Source organism: Olea europaea, chromosome 13 (assembly GCF_002742605.1).
Source record: "Olea europaea var. sylvestris chromosome 13, O_europaea_v1, whole genome shotgun sequence".
Taxonomy (NCBI): domain Eukaryota; kingdom Viridiplantae; phylum Streptophyta; class Magnoliopsida; order Lamiales; family Oleaceae; genus Olea; species Olea europaea.
In genome coordinates, this window is record NC_036249.1 from 18021134 (window position 1) to 18029723 (window position 8590).

The 8590-nt window shown below is 33.0% G+C and overlaps 1 long non-coding RNA gene across 1 annotated transcript; it reads right to left on the reverse strand.

Moving 5' to 3' along the window:
- Positions 1-5044: 5044 nt before the first annotated feature.
- On the reverse strand, positions 5045-5771 carry LOC111408241. The gene is made up of 3 exons (XR_002705312.1): positions 5742-5771; positions 5492-5617; positions 5045-5127 (listed from the first exon to the last, which is right to left on the reverse strand). It is a non-coding gene; the product is annotated as an uncharacterized LOC111408241 (long non-coding RNA).
- Positions 5772-8590: the final 2819 nt, after the last annotated feature.

Genomic DNA, 8590 nt, shown 5'->3' on the forward strand with positions numbered 1-8590 from the left:
ATTTACAATAATTCATAATTGTGAGTGAATCCACACCTGTACTCTCCAATTTTTGATGATATGGCATCTTTTAATTGAGAAACGTTGAAGGGCACAAGAAATATGGACACCACCAAAAATGGCCCATGACATGAACCAGCCCATGTGGCTCGACGGTCGGCCCAAAAATGGGTTTGGCCAGAGCCTCGAGACGGGCCAACTCGAGCTTTTTCAGGACTGTGCCACTGGTGACCCAAGTGGACGAGCCAAATTTGCACCCCTATTTTCAAGTCATGCACTTATATAACGGACAAATTGGATGGAAATTGACGGAAATGACATGTGCAAAAGTAGGTGGAAATGGGAATACAGATAATAGGAATGAAACAATAATAACACTACACTAGTCTAGTTTTCAACTTTATTTATACTTAAGCTATATCGGTCAAATATCTCAGTATCATACTTTCTTTCATGTAAAAAATCGCTAATATTTGGTCTAGTTCTGATATTAGATACATATGATATGGTAATTATCCTTGTTGGGTAGAATAATACAAGAATACTCTCAATTTCTTTTTGATATTGATGAAGTGGTGGAATCGGGAATTTTTCTTTGAGAGAGAAACAAACATTTGAAACAATGTATTACTAGTGAATTCATTTCAATACATTGCTACAGTTATTAAGAAGACATTTTCATACTTTGAAAATGTTATGTAATTACAACTTAATCAATTTTTCTAAATATAATTTTCTCAATATATTAAACAAAATTATCATTCAATCATTGATCTTCAAGTTGGTTGCGTAGACGAGTTTTTGACAAGATTCATTGCCGAAAAATGTTAGGATAATAATGTAGCTTACTATTTTTAATATTTGTTTAATTTCAAGATTCCATGCCACCTTAATACCTGTTAATTATTTATTGTGCGTTTAATGCTTCAATTATATGCGCAATAATTGATCAATTTAGGGATAACACTGATATTGAGTGGTGATGTATATTCTAGCCCATGCAATAATTAACCTAGATATTATAAGGAATCGAGAGATAATTATAGGCTATGCAATCTATATAAAATTTTTGTAGGTTAAAGCATTCATATGTCTATAAATTTAAATAGAAATATAATAAATTCGGGGCATATTTACAGAATTAGTGTTATTTGAGAGCGATCACTAGCTACAATAAGTTAACTCGATTGTTGACACGTATGAAAAGGTACTGCATGAATTGAAATTAGATGAACGTTAACAAACTACGTGAAGTCGGAATCCTAACCATTTAACCCCATAATTTTCTCAATTGGATTTAATTAGATTATTTAATTTAGTTCAAGTATAGCTACAAAAGACATCTTGAATTAATTTTTGTTATCGTTTTAATATAAATTGAAATTAAGTTAGTTTAAGAAATTGATAGTGGATAGTAGTATATGTGAAGAAGCTATTGAATTAAAGATTCATTTTATTACTTACACAATTCGTACACTTGCGAAATTACACGAACAAATTTATGGCACCGGTGTGGGAGACTAATTTGTTTTCTTTAGTTTTTGTTGTTAATTCTGGCTTTTATTCAAGTTTTCCTTTTTTCTTAGATGATCTACTTGTTTTTCTTGATTTTATTGACAGAAAAACAAAGGAAGCAGTAGCACAGCAACAACATGAGATGGGAGATTTCGAAATTAATGGAGATTGCATAACTATAGGGAATTTCTCTGCCCTAGCACTCTTTAAAATGAATGGATATGATGCATTTGTTGAAATTGATTATGACTTGCTTTGAGTATTATAGGGACTACAAGGTTTTCAAGTACAAGGTGAAAGTGAAGTTGATGAGGATGATTTGTAATAAGATTATTATGGACATCACTGGAATATCCAGTATAACACAATCCATAGAGCAAACATACAATCAAAGTTTGGAGCAACTTTCAAATCTCTATTGGCCTGAAGGTTTAAATATTGAAACCCCACTAATCTTCATAAATGATGTGAGCGTACTCACGAAAATTTCCTCGTACTTGGTCAAAGAAAATTGAAGCCTCAGAACCAATCTAACTGTGATATCTAATTTGTTTTCAACATTTCATTAATGTTTTTAATATTGAATTTTCTTTGGCACTCATATTCATGGTTGTTGCATTTAATCACTAGGAGGCTACTAGTTTATTGTTTGCTGAAATCTATAGCTGAATTGAATATGAATCCGTAATCATTTGATCCCTTTAACTTGTAAAGCAACTAGGATTTAATGATTTGCTGCGTCAGAGATTGTTAAATCTTAGGAAGAACGTTTGACTAGGTTACTACAACCGCCTGTAGTTGTGTTGTTTAGCTTCATCAATCTGTCTAATTATTAATGCTGTTACTAGATTAAATCTATCGTGCTTGTTTTGGGTTGTTTAGTGATTAAGGTTAGTTGGTTTGCTTGTTTCCTAATTAAATACGATTAAGGAGAGATAGGAAAATATTTTCCTCGACCAATATTCACAAGATGAATTGATATATACTTGCATCTACGATCAGTTGTAAAGTTCCGATTGTGGTTGTTGACTTAGATTAAAGTTTTTTCTCTCGATTGTTTTTGACACTCTAATTTGAATTGTTCGTAGTTAATTTCTTTAAAAGTGCTTGCGTTATAATCAAAATCCACCAATAATTGTAGCCATGTGATGGATGAAGGTATTATTTAAATCACCCTCCTTAAGACATTATGTTCCACTTATGGAATTTAGCAAGAAAATTGACAGCCTCAAGGGATTTAGCAGTCCTCTTCCCAAAAAATCATATTATTCTTCCAAATCTGACACAGTTGACCGAGTCCACATATCATTTGCTTCCATAAGCATGGAACTTAGTCAATTATGCAATGACTTATTTACATGCTCGTTAAAGGGTTAGAATAATGGTCCTTGAACATGGGCTTTTGAGAGGGATGGGATGATAGGGTGGGGTAGCAACACCTGAGTGGATTTTTATTTTTATTTTTTTTTAAACTGTCCAATTATGCATTGATATGTATCTCACTTATTTTTGAATCTATCATTGAACTTGTCATTGTAGCATGATCCTGAGTGTTATGTTGTAGGTTTGGTCAAATTTGGTCAAATAAGCACTTCTGAATGAATATTTAGGAATTATAGGAAAGATAATTTATCAAGTGGAGTAATTTTTATTTATTTATTTATTTTGACATCAATATGCTACCAAAAATTGCCCCAAAAAGACATTGTGCTTGTAGCTATTTTAAGTAGTTTACCTTATATGATAATGGAGTCTGAAAGTAAAATGAGATACAAATAGATAATTAAGGATAAACCAAATCTGTGATTGTTTCTTGACCACCAACATAAATCCAATTCCCCCTACCCCCATCAATATACTTAGTTGAGTTGATGGATAAAAATGCTCAATTTTTGCACATAGAGCCGCAGCATTGAATTTGAAAGTGCAACTGCTTGTACTTTCCTTTTTATTCTCCTCCTCCATTTCAACATCAACTTTTTCTGTAGGATTTACCTGCTCCATTTTTACACTAGAAAATGTCTCTGTTAAAGGAATAAATCTCACATCGGTTAAATACAGAAATGTCAACCTTATTACGATGGACCACAAATTTTAACATAGTATTAGAGCCCAGTAAGTTCCAACGAACTATTTGATCCGATTAAATCTCAAAAATGAGTACATGGATTTCAAGATTAATTTGCTCAAAAAAGAGCCACTATCTTATAGGGGCATATTAAGGGAATAAATCCCACATCGGTTAAATACCGAAATGTTGACTTTATTAAAACAGACCCCAAATCTTAACATATTCCACATGATAATGAGAGGAATAGTAAGTTTTTCGAGAATGTGTGGTTAAACAAGAAAGAAAAGTTTTTGAGTTTAAGTTTAATATTATTTTATTGGAGAATGTGTGGTTGATAAGAAGAGAGAGAGAAATGAATTATAATTTAATGGGAATAATGGCAGGCCAAACGGTGTGTAATTGTTTTGAATGTGTTTTTCCATTGCTTTACAATAACTTGTGTAGCAGTAATATTGTGTCTTTTTCTTAGATAGGTGGTGGATGAATGGTGTTGGTGCAATGAAATCTATAGCTTTTATCCAGAATTATACTAACTCTAATTTTGCCAATCAAATAGTGCCTAACTCTAATAGTAGGATTATGTTCGACTGAAGAAATAATCCTTATTCGGCACACAAACAACGCTAAGTTGTTTTGAATTAATCCTTCATTTTTCGAGGTGAAAAGAAAAGAAAACAATATGAAAAGTCAACTAGCACACCGCATGCACATTGTATGCTCACGATATGTACACTACATATTTGCTACGTTCATCTCTTCACAACTTTACATGCTGCTGATATTGCATGTTGTGGTTGATACGTGCCTGGTGATTTAAGCAAAAGTTTTACTAATGAATCTGGCAAAAATGAAAAATAAATTCATTATCATAAAGTTACCTAAATTGCAACATTTTGCTTACAAGACAAACCTGGGCATGTTCATATATGTGACAATCCAGAAATAGAGACAGTGCACCATAGTTAGGTAAGCCACGAGGCACTTTAAACTGTTGGAGTTGTAGGACAACTTACTTCAATGTAGAAGGAGTAGAAAACAGTTGAAGGTGCAAAGAATAGTCACATGCATCATTTTCACAAGGTCAATCTTTGTGCCAGAATACCATAGTTAATCTTTTTGCCAGAATACCATAGTTCAGGGATAAAAATAAATAAATAAATAAATAATAAATCCTCGGCCAGACCTTGTTTGAGTAGCAATCACGCCTGTGAAAGTGAAACAACGTTGAATTTATCTTCATGTGAGTAAAATGAAGGGTTGAGATCTTCCTTGTCAGATAATAAACCTTATTGTATGCCCTGCCTCTCAGCTCGTATTCTGGAGCCAAAGAAATAATATATATGCTTATTTAGAACCCACCATTTGACTCCAGTTGGAAAGAGTAATTACCTTGTCCTAATACCTTTGGTATTTTCAGCTGTTTCTCCCTCACGTAGTGCTAAGGAAGATGGTTCAAGGCTTGCAATTTCGATTATGCTTTTGCATTGTTCTGCACTAGCAAAATTTGGAAAGTATAATGCCCGTGGATTCCAGCTCAAAATCTGTATCGGAGAAATCAGGGAACAAGAATATGATTTAGAGGTAAAGGAAAAGAAAGCAAATACTTATAACCATCAGATTGTGTGGCTGATGTTTAGGGTTATACACATTAACAAGAACTGTGGTTTCAAATTTGTTTGTAGCTTATCATTGAAAAGTTCAATTCTTTTTTCAGTTCCATTTTTACGAGAAACCAACAAGCATTGGAAATCTATTAGTTGCAGTGGAGGGATTTATATAATGCATTTGAAATATGCTTGAAAAATCCCTTTGGATTTAGCTAGTCTCAGTGCAGAGGATTCAAATTTCATTTCATCACTGAAGATTTGCCCAGAAATTAGAATTAGAATTCAAATCAAAACTCACCTGAAAAGGGATCGAAGTGAGAGAATCCTCTCCAGTCTTTCCCCGTTGTAGAACATCATCTTTCTTCTTCGTCTTCTCTTCGTGCAGTCCCCGAGGCCAAGTCCTTAAAGAAGTACTTGACACTCCCTGCCACGCACATAATCAACATATTAGCCCACAAAGCCTAGCTACTAAATTTGCTATCTTCCCAAACGAGTTAGATTATTGCAGGGAGATAAAGATAGATGCATAAAATAGAAATTGAAGGGACCTGCTGAGAGAAGAGACTAGAACCAAAGAAGAGTGTCTCGATCACACTCTGTCCCTTGTTTTGGGCAGTGGCTTGGGATTCTTTGGATCAAATTGTCATCTGTAAATTTTATATGCTATAAGGTGATTAATTCACAGTTTTAAATGATGTGATCTTAGTGACATGCTCTAATTTTCAAACTACAAGTCCCACCACTTCTCAACTGTATTTGTTCTTGAAAATACCCTAAATAAAGGGAACAATTCTCCTTTCTAACCATTTGTTTCATATTAAGAAGAAATAGATGTGGCAAACCAAGAAGGAAAGCCATCACTTCTCAAAATTAGTCAGGCAAATCTCGAATCCTTGAGTCACAAAGAAGAAGAAGAAGAAGAAGAAACAGATATCATATAAATTAGCACTTATATCATTATGTAAATGAATTGCAAATAAAAACATATATGAATTTGTTAAAATTATTGAAAATCTTTCTTACCCTCTGTTTGTCACTCATTATTTGACGAAATAAAGAGTTTTGAATAGTATGTGTTGGAGAATGTATGGTTAAAATGTAAATAAACTTCATTAATTTGTGTGTAGAATATTTTATCATGTGAATGTATGGTAAAAAATGATACTGTAGCAAACAACTTAAAATTTTAAAGGCCGTCAAACAGGCCTTTATTTAAGCCCTGTTTGAGCCCCATTAATTCGAAAGAATATATTGTGGAATAGTGATTGATGGAAAATGTGCAGTTAAAAAAGAAGCAAAAAAATTTTATGCATAAATTCTGGCTACCCAAGTGGCAGCATGAGTTATGCAGTATACAGGAATTTTGACAATCCAAATTCAGACAAATAAGCATTACTTTAGTTGTCCAACACAATAATAAGTCATGCAAGGTAACATAATGAGGGATTCTTTCCTCCCTTCAAATTGAATTCCACAGCATGTGAATGTGTAGTTTGCTGTTATAATCTAATTACTGGCGAATATTTTTTTCTTGATTGTGAATACAAAGAAAACTTTGAGTCTGATTAATTTAGTGTCTTGGATTGATTTGGGTTTAGTCGTATTATACAAAAAAAACAGAGATGCTGAGGATGTCTCAAGAGAAAATTGAAAACCTTTAATAATCTTTTGGGTACTAGAACCACACATTATTGACACTCCAATATGTTTGATGAACGTGTTTCATGATCCTTTACGCTAATGTCCAAATAAATGTACAAAATAAACTATTATATACCTACCTTGAATGAATCCAAATTGATTAGTTGACACTATTTTCCTGGGTTGAACCATCAATCTGTTTGCCAGTGTCTTAGTGATGATTTTCAGAAGAAAGTTTGTGACGACAATAGGACTAAATTGATCCGAAAAATTTGCTTCCTGCAATTTTTGTATTAAGATCATGAAACTCGAACAAATTCTAGTCATGAGTGAATTATATAGCCCTGTCAAGATGTCATTCCACTTGGTCATCAAATGTTCATTGATTGATATTGATGGTTGCTGCATATTTTAAGGTTATTCTAGAATTCACGAGAATTGCATTGGGGAGCAAGAAATCTAATAATAAATAGAAGTCCCGAGAATTTCCTAATGAGCAAGCAAAACAAAACAAAATATATAAAATAGAAATTTTTAGATTCCATAGCGACTAAGTAAAATTATTTAGTAGTTGCTTCCACAGCCATTGCTTCCACTTTGAAAATTTTGTAGCCAATTGAATTAGAAAGAAAAAGCCTCAAGCCTCTCATTGTAATAAACCCACTTTGTAAAATTATATTCTAGTAAACTACAAATTCCTGCTTTCACTATTTAGTCCATTAAAGTTTATCCTTATTATTTTCAATCTATAAAAATTATCCCATACAAAACCTACTAAATCATGTAATCTATTGATTGCAGAAAACCTTCAATTCACTAGGAACATGGGACAATTAGAAGAATTGAAAAATTCTTAATTTTTCATTTATAAAAACCAATTTACAATGAACCCTAATTCTAACTTTTGAAGGAAAATAATAAGCCCTAACTTAGTATTCTAAGAAAAGACAAATTCTAGAAACCTAATTGAAACTGATTTCCTAACAATTAAATGAGGACATGAATAAATAAAATTCAATTTTCATCTAAATAATAATGTTTGAAATTTGACAGCTGAAACGATGGATTTAGCAAGAAAAAGGGTGGCGTCAAGGGATTTAGCGGTCCTCAGTAGCTTGTTTCTACCCAAAAGTCGTATTATTCTTCCAATTCCAGCATGGATGACTGGGTCCACATATTCATTCGCTTCTATATTTGATTGCTTCGGCATGGAACTTAGTTCATCGTGGCATGACATTTTTACGTGCTCATTAAGGGGTTGGGTTGTGTATTTGGTCTAATAATGGCTTCTAAATGGTTAATTTAGGATCAATGAACCAAACATGGGATGTGTTTCTTTATCACCTACATAAAATCCAATTGCCACCACTTCCACCAATATACTGAATTCATGGATAAAAATACCCAGCTATTCGCACACATGCAGCATTGAGATCTGGGCACAAACTCTGACACGCTGCAGCATTGAATTTGAAAGTGCCACTGCCTGTACATTCCTTTTTCTTCTCCTTCATTTAAGAATCATCATTTTCTATAGGATTTACCTGCTCATGTAGACAAAATAAAAATTGTTTAGAATCTGTGAATTTCCATTGCATTTCAGTACTTGTGTCAGACTTAGATTGTGTGTGTCTTTTTCTAAGAAATGTGGTTGATGAATGGTGTTGGTGCAATAAAATCTGTAGTTTTTATCCAGAATTTTAGTAACTCTAGTAATGGGAATGGGATTGTATTGGACTGAGAAAATAATCCTTAC